Genomic DNA, 12,374 nt, shown 5'->3' with positions numbered 1-12,374 from the left:
GGAAACTTATTCTAACCTGCTTGTTTGGAATCTGACCCCTACCCAGCTTAATTACAATTTCATACAATACAAACTGATTACAAATAAAATTTTCCTGCCAAAAAGAAGCTCACAGTCGGATTGTAGGCCCAAAGTTGTGGAGGCAGCAAAATGTAATTACATATTTTATTTAAAATATTGTGTGTGGATATTGGAATGCCAAATATTGGAGAGTACTAGAAATCATCTCTCTTATTTGGTGAGAAGCCCCAAAAAGGCAGAAAGATGGGTCCTTACTTTTCTCCCAAATAACGGCTATTTTGAGTGACTTTTGTTCTGTATAATCTCAGACTATTTTGCAACCAGCTATTTTAAATAGGATTTTATATGTTTTAATTGAATATAAAGCTTTTGGTCTGAAACTACAACTTTTATTATTAGTAGTAATCATTACGGTCTAAAGTATCAAAACAAAAGAAAACACATTTTAAATATCAGAACTGAAAAGTAGGTGATCAAAGAATAAAAATCCTTAAACTAGGTATATCTAATTTTGTGGAAAACTCATTACCTAGTCTGCATTTTTCTCCTTTCATTACAGAGAAGTGAAAACATTAGCACATGCATTTTTGGTTTGCATTTAAGAACCACTGTCACCTGCTGATAGAATTTTTCACCCTTCCCTCCATCTCACTTCTTTCTCATCCTTTAGGAAGAATAGACCTCTTGGCACAATAAAAACTGAGAAAGAAAGCAGATAGACAGGCTTTAGGACAACCCATATATTGTGAAAGAAATAGTCATAGTTCTCTCTGAAGGTCATTACTTCACTGTCCCCACCAATGTTCAATTCCCAGGAGATGGATTCTGTGCCTTTCCTTAGGCCTTTACACATAGCAACTTGCTTGTAAGTGAATCTGACGGACTGAGCCAAGGTCACATGATTGTGTGCTAGCTAAAAACTGGAGGCTAATAGAAAGTGAGCACCTGACTTTTTTGGTTTTTAAAGTGTGAGTAAAATAATGCAGAATAGTGCTGGCTTTGGCAGCACATATACTAAAATTGGAATGATACAGAGATTAGCGTGGCCCTGTGCAAGGATGACACGCAAATTTGTGAAGCATTCCATAGTTTTAAAAGAAAAAATTAAAAAATCAAGGAATAAATGAGGGTTGACTAAGCTGTTCTCAGAGTGGTAAATTTCATCCTAGCAATTGAGTTCATATAATTGACCTAAACCAATACTCCTCAGTGTAAAGCATGTCTAAGATTTAAAAAATGAAGTTAAAATTCAGCTAAATTGTGGATGGCTCTAGCTGAAATAAAAATGACTTTTAAAAAATAAAAATCTTTTTAAAAAAATGCAGAATACCCAGTGTGGAAAGTAGGTTCGGAAGGTGGGTGACCCAACCATAACCACTACAACACAGGCCTGATATCTCCATTGACGAGTAGATGTAAATGAGATGCGTGTTGTCCACCAGCAGAGGAATCCTAGGAAAGTCATAGTACAAGTCTCCAAATCTGATTTCTCTCTGAAACATCATTAGGCCAGGATTCTTTAGTAGAGAATTCATTTAACTCATCTGCTCTAGGATCCTTCCATTTTTTATAAATTTGATGTAAAAGGGTGGCATTTTATTTAAAGTGATACACAATACTCCTATTTTTAACCCCATGTTATCCATTTTTATTACAGATATCCCCCTTTCATGGAAAAGGAGGTGAGAAATAGACTGTGCTTCACCACTTAAAACATCATCCTCTCCTTCAACATGATAAAGGGCATTTATGAAAAACCCACAGCTAATATCATCCTCAATATTGAAAGCTTAAAAGCTTTCCCTCTAAGATCAGGAATGAGACAAAAATGCCTGTTTCACCACTGTTATTCAACATTATATTGGATGTTCTAGCCAGAGCAATTAGACATGAAGAATCAATAAAAGTCATCCAAATTGGAAAGGAAGAAGTAATACTGTTTCTCTTCACAGATGACATGATCCTATATATAGACAATCCAAAGGATCAATAAGAAAACGACTACAGCTAATACAGCAATGTTGCAGAGTACAGTAAGATCAACACAAAAATCATTTGCGTTTCTATACAACAGCAAAGAACAATCCAACAAGAAAATTATGAAAACAATTCCAATTATAATGTCATCTAAAATAAATAAAATACCTGAGAATGGATTTAACCAAGGAGGTGAAAGACTTGTACACTGAAATATATAAAACTTTGCTGAAAGAAATTAAAGAGGACCCAAATAAATGGAAAGATATCCTGTGTTCTTAAACAGGAAGACTTAATACTAAGTTGTTAATTAACCGTTAAGATGTTAATACTACCCAAAGTGATCTACAGATTCAATATAATCCCTATCAAAATTCCAACAGCATTTTCCGAAAAGAAAAAGCCATTCCTCAAATACATGCTGAATTGCAAGGGGACCTGAATAGCCAAAACAATTCCGAAAAAGAAGAATGAAGGAGGACTCACACTTCCCAATTTCAAAACTTAGTATAGAGCTACAGTAACCAAAACAGTATTGTACTGGAAAAAGACAGACATATAAACCGATGTAATAAATTTGCGAGTCCAGAAATAAGCTCATACGCTTATGGCCAACTGATTTTTTTAAAAGATGTGTGTTTATTTATTTAAGTATATTTTTAATTGTGGGGAAAAAAACCCATCTTAACCATTTTTAAGTGTACAGTTCAGTAGTGTTAAATATATTCATATCGTCGTGGAACAGATCTCCAGAACTCTCTTTATTTAGCAAAATTGAAACACTATACCCATTAAACAACTCCTCATTTCCCTCTCCCCCACAGACTGGTAACCACCATTCTACTTTCTGTTTCTATGAATTTGACTACTTTAGATACTTTGTATAAGTGGAATTATACAGTATTTGTCTTTTTGTGACTGGCTCATTTCACTTAGCATAATGTCCTTCAGAGTTTATCCATGTTGTAGCATGTAACAGGATTTCCTTCCTTTTTAAGACTGAATAATGTTCCATTGTATGTATATACCACATTTTGTTTATCCATTTATCTGTCCAAGGATATTTGGGTTTTTTCCACCTCTTGGCTATTGTGAATGATGCTGCTGTGACCATGGGTGTGCAAATATCTCTTTGAGACACTGCTTTCAATTCTTTCGGATATATACCCAGAAAGAGAATTGCTGGATCCTATGGTACTTCTAATTTTAATTTTTTGAGGAACCTCTGAACTCTTCAGATCCATTTATGGCATTTGCACTCTTGCTAAAACTGAACCTCTCATGACTACCCTAATAGAAGTTGTCCCAGAGGGCAGTGCAGTTTAGGATAAAAGCCTTTGGTAGATTCTGCCTTTATGCTTCTCTCTGAGATCACTATTTGGGAAGTAGTGGCAGTTAATTTATGGTAGCTAATGAAAATCTGGAGAAGATCAAAAAATGCCTTCAGGTTCGCAGAGAGTTAGCACTGCTATTTCTTCTGCCGGTAATACTCTAAAGGAGCTCCCATCCCTCATTTTTGATCTCAGCCCGTTGCTTACGTCTTTCATAGGACTTGAGACAAATTTTAGTCATTTTGTTTCTGCGTTTACTCGATTTCACCTGTCGGGGCCAGCAGAAAGTAAGCTCTTTGAGGACACGTGCTATTTCCACCTAGCTCATTGGTAAAGTACTTGTCACACAGCAAGCATGCCACGTATACTTGTTAAGTAAGAGTTTTACCTTTTATGTGTGAGCTGGCAACCAGACGACAGCAACAAGAAGGAAAATGCTGAAAATCAAATTTTAAGCATCTTCTAAACTGCATCCAAGCCGGCGGCGAGTCAGAGTAGACGAGAAAAAGCAACAGCGACCACGAAGGGACTCGAACCCTCAATCTTCTGATCCGGAATCAGACGCCTTATCCATTAGGCCACGCGGCCGGCCAGCGAGCGACTCTTCTCACGTAAGCTACAAAAGGTATGTAGAGAGGTTGGGGAAAGGGGCTTTCCTATCGCTAATTCTAAAGATCCAGTTTAATAAAGAGTTCCTTGTTTAAGACTGAAATTCACTAACAGGTAAGAACAATTTACAGCACCCTCTAAAATTGGCAAAATCTAATACATAGATGTTAGTGACTGTTAGATGGTTCATCAATGTCAACGCTGTCGAAGTCTTGGATTAATTACCTTGAGGAGCAGGATAGGGAGGAAGACTGAGCAGGGAGCTGAGGCTGCAACCCGCACGAAAAAGAGCAAAGAGGGGAGAGAGAGAGCAGACGGATGATACACACGGAGGGTGGGAGTCTCAAAGGATGGTGGCGGTGCTGGAGGAAGGGCAGTGATGGCCTGGACGCTTCATAAAATGTTCTGCTGGAAGTGCGAGGTTGGTTTAAGCCTGGAAAAAAGTAGGTTTTTCAGTTCATATATACTGTAGGTTTAAAAAGAATGGAGTGAATGGGTGCTGTCATGGAACTTGGTGACTTCTGTCGGGAGAGAGGGAGAATCTCCCTCTGCCCTTTTCCTTAAGGTTCTTATGGCTGGCCAAATAATTAACAAGACAGGTTAGCAGCAGAAAATAATACCAAGTTTAATAACATGTATACATGGGAGAAACTCAGAAATGAGCAACTCGTCCCTCTGTCTTTGCCCGCTTAAGTATTGTAGCTAAAGGCGAGGAAGGTGTTGGGGGTGGGTAGTGGCCTGGGACTTCAGTAGGCAGGAAGACAATTCTTTTCAGGGTCATCTATAGATAATGTGGTCAGGGAGAGAGAGTTTTTGATAAAAGGGGCTTGGTGCCTTTCCTATTGTAACCTCTATCCTACATTATCTTTACAGCCATCATGATAGAAGATCTGTTCCAGGAAGGAGCCACCATGTCAAATTCTTTAGGCAGTTAGTGGGGGAGGTCAAATGTCCCTCAGAGAAAACAATCAAGGTAAAGAGATATATTTCAGGGTGGCCAAATCTTGATCTCCCACACTTCCATGCTTGACTTGGAGACATCTCAAGTTTGACTTATTCTTGACAAGAAGATGTCCATTGGTTTATTTGTGGGTTAATCCACAGAGCAATAAGGTTTTCTGAAAGAACCTGATGGTCACCAAAAGTACGAGTGGAATAGGAAAGATGCAAAACAGACGCCTAGAAGTAAAGCAGTAACATCTGTCTATCTATTAACTCAATGGTTTTGGTTCATTGAAAATGACGACTTATTTGAAACAAAACCAAATCAAAGCATAATTTCTCCCCTCATGCATCCTACCCTGTCTCACAAAGAGTCTTTACCACCAACTTTTCCCATTTCTTCTACTATTTCCTCCTATAGTATCTTCTCTTGCGGTTAAAGCAAAACTCAAATTATCTAGGAATCCTTCAGTCAACATTTTTGGAGTGCCTACTGCAGACTTTGGCATCTTGCTCAGGGCTGGAATTTAGGGACATTGAGAGAGAGAGACCACAGAGTGGGGTGGAGGGTGTCCCAGAAAAGCACAAGATTTGGGGTAATAGCACAGTATGCTTCCCTGTCATTCCAATACAGGATTATGTAAACTGTTGCAGAGCACAAAAAAGGACAAAAATAATCCTAATTCATTTTAGGAAGGTAGTGTAGGGGAGGAAAAAGTTTTCCTGAACCCTCTTAGGATCTCTGGCTGTGTCTGAAAATTAAAATGACAAAGACAGATTAACAGGAGAAAAGCATACAAATTTGTTTAATACCAGTTTTACGTGACATGGGAATCTTCATAAGAAAATGAAGACCTTAAGAAACAGTGAAACCTGAGTATTTTTAAATTGAGTTTGATGAAGAGTGGACAGTCATGGAGAAATATGATAGGTCAAAAAGTATGAGATAAGTATAGTAAACTGGGGAAGCTTAGCAAGGCCTGTTTGTTGGGATTCTTCTTGGTGTCTCTTTATCTTCTGAGATAAGGATGCTCCTTTCCTCCTGGTATAGGGAGAGCACCTCTCCCTTGAGTGTTTTATGACCTGTTTTAAGGGAGAAGGGTGGGGGAAATGTCAGAGTGACCTTCCTGCTTCTGCCGTTTTCACAAACTCCGTCAGCTTAAAATATTCAATATGCCAAGATGTCATATTTTGGAGTAGCATGTCCTGAACCCCATCATATATCCCTTGGGTAAAACGTGAAAGATTTACAATTTCTATTCACCCAGCATTGTCACTCTTAAGATTTATCTATGCAAAGTGTGGGGATCTTTCGTCAAATTAGCTTTGGAATAGGGCCACAGAAAATAATTTCAACTAAACCCAAGATCTAACCACGAAATCTTAAACCTTCAGTCTAATGCTCTGCCAACTGAACTATTTTGGTTATCAAGAACATTTTATGAATTCTTTGCATGAGGCAATGTTTTGGTGGATGGGCTTCCCAAACTGCTAGTCACGATTAGGGAAAGCCCCCTGAGCCCTGGGTCGGGCTGGCTTAACAGAGAAGAATGAATACATCTTCTGTTTTCAGGGACCTAGGTAATGGTTGCACCTACTTGCCCCAAACCTCACAGAAAAGAATCTTCACACATTCTCTATAAATCGATTGGACCCTAACTTCTTTCACTCTCTCCCCTTTCCCTCCCCCCCTTTGAGGGCTTAACAGATTTCCCTTCCTCCATTCATATTTAGAAATCAACACATTTGCACTGCCTTAAAAGTAACTTTAGGATTCATCTTAGAATTTACACTTCAGAGAGGAGAAAAAGAAATGAAAAGAAAGAAAAAAAGGAAAGCATTCCTACATAATAATATTTACATCTATAGCTATCTCTCTATCTCATCTCAATTTGATAAATCCCATGGCTGCAAAAGTTTCTGTTGACCATCATTGTTGACCATGACATGCCCCTCAGTCCTTAGGTAGGTCAGGGAATGCTGCTTTCCATGGAAACCTAGGTTTCAAATCTGGGAGCTTTTCTTTGAAGGGGTGGGGAGAGGAGGAGGACTGATAAAGTTAACAAACTACAGATCTGCTGCTTCCAGTTCTGTCATGGACCAAATTGCAGAAATGAAAACATTTTGACATATAGTTTAAAGACAAAGAACATGTTAGAGTTCATGATTTTATTAATAATCCTTTGGCCAAAGAGCGAAAATACAGATAGAAGGAATCTTACTACACTCTAGCAAACAAATTTAGAAATTTGTGGGTGGACTACGGATCCTAGCTGGGAATAAATTTTGCATGACAATTAAGTAGCACTCTTTGGACATAGGACGTTACATTCCAGAGGAGATAAGATTAAACTTTTGAAGTCTGAACTCTTTAATGGATTCTCTTGGATTTTCGTCTTGACATCCATACCATTTGCAAATAAAAATTGGAGTCCCCTAACCCAATTTTGTACTTTTTATTTCTTTCTCCTCTTCATTGTTCTTGTACTTGATTAGACTAGACTGACTATAGATTATTCGTTAAACATGTTTGTTTTGGATTCACATAGATGATCTTGATTCTATTAAGAAAACATTTGCTTTTTAGTTTTAGGATCTGATAGAAGCATAGAAGCAATCTTCTTCAATCTGATGGGGATAGCTTTTTTTTTTTTCAGTTACCAAGTTATACATTGCATCCCCAGGACTTATTTATCTTATAACTGAAAGTTTGTACCTTTCGACCACTTTCACCCATTTTGACTCCCCCACTCCCGACCTCTGACAACCACCAATCTGTTCTCTGTGTCTATGAGTATGGGCGTTTTTGTTTTGTTTTTTTTTTTAGGTTCCATATATAAGTGAGATCATATAACATTTGTCTTTCTCTGTCTGATTTATTTCACTTAGCCCTCAAGGTCCACCCATGTTGTCACAAATGACAGGATTTCCTTCCTTTTTTGTGGCTGAATAATACTCCATTGAGCATATATACCACATTTTCTTGATCCATTCATCCATCAATGGACACTTAGGTTGTTTCTGTATCTTGACTATTGTGAATAATGCCACAATATACATGGAGGTGCAGATATCTTTTCAAGATAGTGATTTCATTTTCTTCAGATAAATACCCAGAAATGGAATTACTGGATCATATGGTAGTTATATTTTTAATTTTTTGAGGAACTTCTATACTGTTTCCATAGTGGCTGCACCAATTTACATTCCCACCAACAGTGCACAAGGGTTTGCTTTTATCCACATCCTCACCAACTCTTCTTATTTCTTGTCTTTTTGATAATAGTTATTTTAGCAGGTGTGAGGTAATATCTCATTGTGGTTTTGATTTGCATTCCCCTGATGATTAGTGATGTTGAGCACTTTTCTTTTTTCCCTGATGATGAGCACTTTTTCATGTACCTGTAGACTATTTGTATGTCTTCTTTGGAAAAATGTCCATTCAGATCCTGTGTGCATTTTTTTACTTGGACTGTTTTTTTTTTTTTCCTGTTGAGTTGTATAAGTTCTTTATATATTTTGGATATTAACCCCTTATCAGATATATGATAGGCAAATATTTTCTCCCCTTCTGTTGGTTGGCTTTTCGCTTTGTTGATGGTTTCCTTTGCTGAGCAGAAGCTTTTTAGTTTGTCCCATTTGTTTATTTTTTCTCTTGTTGCCTTTGCTTTTGGTGTCAAATCCAAAAACTCATCACCAAGAGTGATGTCTAGGAGATTACTCCCTAAGTTTTCTTCTAGGAATTTTATGGTTTCAGGTCTTACGTACAAATCTTCAATCCATTTTGACTTAATTTTTGTGAATGGTATAAGATAGTGGTCCAGTTTCATTCTTTTGCATGTGGCTGTCCAGTTTCCCATCACCATTTATCAAAGAGCTGTCCTTTACCCATTATATATTTTTGGCTCCTCTGTTGTAAATTAATTTGCTCACATATTCGTGGGTTTATTTCTGGGCTCTCTATTCTGTTCCCTTGATCTATGTGTCTGTTTTTATGCCAATACCATACTGTTTTGGGTACTATAGCTTTGTAATATAGTTTGAAATCAGGAAGTGTGATGCCTCTAGCTTTGTTCTTCTGTCTCAAGAATGCTTTGGCTATTCAGGGAATGCTTTGGCTATTCAGGGTCTTTTATTGTTCCATACAAATTTTAGGATTGTTTGTTCTTTTTCTGTGAAAACTGCCATTGGAATTTTGATAGGAATTGCATTGAATCTATAGATTGCTTGGATAGTATGGATATTTTAACAATATTAATTCTTCCAATCCGTGAGCATGGCATATCTTTCCTTTCATTGTGTCTTCTTCAATTTCTTTCATCAACGTCTTATAGTTTTCAGTGTATAGGTCTTTCACATCCTTGGTTAAATCTATTCCTAGGTATTTTATTGATTGGTTTTTTTAAGAGTGAGTCAAAATGGAGATCCAAAAATAATGATATAACTTCAAATATTTTTCTTTTAAGTGAAACATCACCAATTTTTTAGAAAAGGGGAGGGGAAATTCCTTGTACATTTCTTTCATTAAACAAACGTAGAATGTGTCTTGTACAGATTCCAGTTTCCATTTATTTAAAAGGAATGAGAACTTCAAGATGTTTTGAATCTGAGTGAAGAATCCTTTTAGATTTTTACATTTCCTCCCATATTTGTTTATGGTGATATTGTGTTTTATTAATAATTGCTGCATTTTTATGCAATATTTACAGCTTTCAGAATCAAGGTTAAGCTACTGATGGGGTTCAGGACATGCTACTCCAAAACATGGCACTTTGGCACATTGACTATTTTAAGCTGAAGGAGTTTGAGAAAACAGTAGAAGCAGGAAGGTCACTCCGACCTCCCCCGCCATCCTTCTCTCCTGAAACAGGTTATAAAACCCTTAGGTGAGAGGTGCCCTCCCTATACCCAGAGAGAAAGAGCATCCTTACCTTACACCCGCTACAGATAGAATAGCAATTTCTCTCCTCTTTTTCTGTCATTCTGATCTTTTACCTGTTGGTCCATTTTATATAAAACTTCTTTCTTTTTCAAGGGCAGTTATGTTTTTATTCTTCCAAATACGTCTCTTTTCTGTCATTTCCACGGGTCCTTGGAGGGGGAGAAGTCATGCCTAGCTGCCAACCTTCTTTCTCTAGCCTGCACCTTCCTTACTCTCTTTTTCTCCATCTCTCACATCCCCAAATTTTAATTTCTTCAAAAATTGGAAACATTTTAAGGAATTAGTCTGATAGTTCTTTGGTTGATGAATTCACAAGTGACAATTATTAGCTGGAGTAGCTATTGTGAAAGTGTGTGCTGGCATGGGACACTAGCATTGTGGAGGTGTCCTAGTCTCCGTGCTCTAGATAATTCATTTTCCCAACATGGGCTGGCAACATGGAGCAGTTGATTTTTTGCCCAAAATGATTCTAAGCAGAGAAATCATTTAATCACTTTAAACTCTGTCCAGCAGCTCCACATAAGGATCATGTCTAAAGATTGTTTGAGGGTGGCAGACATGACTTCTGTTTCTGTGAGCTGGGTACCTCTTGTATCAGGAAGGAGGTGATGTCCTGCCCCCTAGCCTGTACAGGGTGTTTGATCAAACGAAGCCAAACAGTAGAAGCAAAACCCTTTGAATAGAAATTGCAAGATAAAGATTTGGCTAGAGTCAGCGAGTTTATTAACATCCTTTCTGGCAAACAAATTTAGAAAATTTGAGCCAGACTAAAGAACTAAGATGGAAAGAGTTTTACATGACCATTTAGTGGCCAAGATTGGAAGGTTGATAATTATATTCAAGAGGAGACAATTTTAAACTTTTGGAACCTGAGTTAAGTCCATTCTCTTGGTTTTTCATGGAAGAAAATCACACCATTTGTAAACAAAGATATAGTCTTACTTCAAAGACACTGACCTTTCTGAGATAGCTTTCTCCTTGTACATTGGTCTATTGTGTGTTTCTTCCCTAAAGCACACCAGCTCCCACTGCTTTAAGGTGATGTGAGGTTTACACACTCCCAAATTTGAACATAGCATCCTTTTAGATGCTTTCATGTTCCTCTAATCTTTTCCAGTTATATCTCCTGCACCTGTTTTGAAAGCATCTATTTTCCCATCAACTTTCTTTTATAAAGTCATTTCAAAATTTTACTTAGCATAAAGCTACTCTTTTTTGGGGGGTACTTATATTTATCAGTTAACCTGATAAATAATTAAAATATCTAGTTTCCAACAACATGTACAACTGAAATACAGGTTTTAGAACAAACTTGCTAGGCTCTTGGTAGGTATACAACTAAATTCATGGGAACAGGATTGGGGTGTGAATGCATGAACATTCAGGTCCTATGGGCATCTTTAAGCATATTTACAGAGAGAATGGAAAGGGTAGTGTTATCCAGCCAGTCAGTTAAATGTGTTTTACTCCACAGATTCTACTAGGATATAAATTTAAAATCTAGACTGGATTTTGAATTTTTCCAAATTCCTTTTGACACCTACTGAGATCATTTCATTTTCTCCTTCAAGCTATTAATTCATCTTAATGACAGATTTTTTTCTGATGATAAATCATGCTATATTCCTGGAAAAATCATTTGTTTCAGTCAATATAGTGTTCAATTTGACATGCCAACATTTTCCTAATAATTTTTTGCAATAATACACATGAATGAGGTTGGTCTTTGGTTTCCTTTTCCTTCAGCTTTGGAAAGTTTTGGAGTCAATGTTACACTAGCTTCTTAAAATGAATTGGGAAACTTAGATTTTTTTCTATGCTGCAAAACAGTTTAAATGGCATTGGATGGGCCGGCCCCGTGGCTTAGCGGTTAAGTGCGTGCTCTCCGCTGCCGGCGGCCCGGGTTCGGATCCCGGGTGCGCGCCGAGGCACCACTCCTCCAGCCATGCTGAGGCCGCATCCCACATACAGCAACTAGAAGGATGTGCAGCTATGACCTACAACTATGTACTGGGGTTTTGGGGGAAAAATAAATAAATAAAATCTTTAAAAAAAAAAATGGCATTGGAAGTGTACATATGTTATTGCAAACCTGTCCTCATTTTAGGTCACTGATAAATAAATGACAAGCAGTAGGATATATTGGAGTATATGAGGAAGACATTTGGTAAACTAATTTGGCCTGAACTTGTTTTTCCAAAAGGGCCTGACATGGCCCTTGAGCATGCATTGTATATCTGCTTTAAGTATTTACTATGTCCCAAAGACAAGAAGAATGCCCCTAAAGATAAGGATGTAACTTCCCCCACATCAGCATTTCCTTAAGGATAAGCATCTCTCCCTAAACTAAGGATTGATTGCTGACCTGCTGCACTCATCTTGCGACCACCCACCTTAAGACCACCCACCTTGTGACCACCTACCTTGAGACCACCGACCCACTGTGTTCATAATAAACTCACTCCAATTTCGATTTATAGATTGTTTATGGATTATTTACATCAACATCACCATGCTGCTTTTCTTTCACCAGCTGCTCAAGGATTTCTGGA

The 12,374-nt window shown here is 37.7% G+C and overlaps 2 non-coding genes across 2 annotated transcripts; one reads left to right on the top strand and one right to left on the bottom strand.

Moving 5' to 3' along the window:
• The first annotated feature begins 1,011 nt into the window (after positions 1-1,011).
• On the top strand, positions 1,012-1,114 carry LOC147915610 (U6 spliceosomal RNA). Its single transcript, XR_015554186.1, has one exon. It is a non-coding gene; the product is annotated as a U6 spliceosomal RNA (small nuclear RNA).
• Positions 1,115-3,844: 2,730 nt separating this feature from the next.
• TRNAR-CCG (transfer RNA arginine (anticodon CCG)) lies at positions 3,845-3,917 on the bottom strand. Its single transcript has one exon. It is a non-coding gene; the product is annotated as a tRNA-Arg (tRNA).
• Positions 3,918-12,374: the final 8,457 nt, after the last annotated feature.

Source organism: Ceratotherium simum, chromosome 13 (genome assembly GCF_057802395.1).
Source record: "Ceratotherium simum simum isolate JZ-2026a chromosome 13, ASM5780239v1, whole genome shotgun sequence".
NCBI lineage: Eukaryota > Metazoa > Chordata > Mammalia > Perissodactyla > Rhinocerotidae > Ceratotherium > Ceratotherium simum.
The sequence above is the reverse complement of the archived record's forward strand: the minus strand, read 5'-3'. Positions and strand labels throughout refer to the sequence as shown.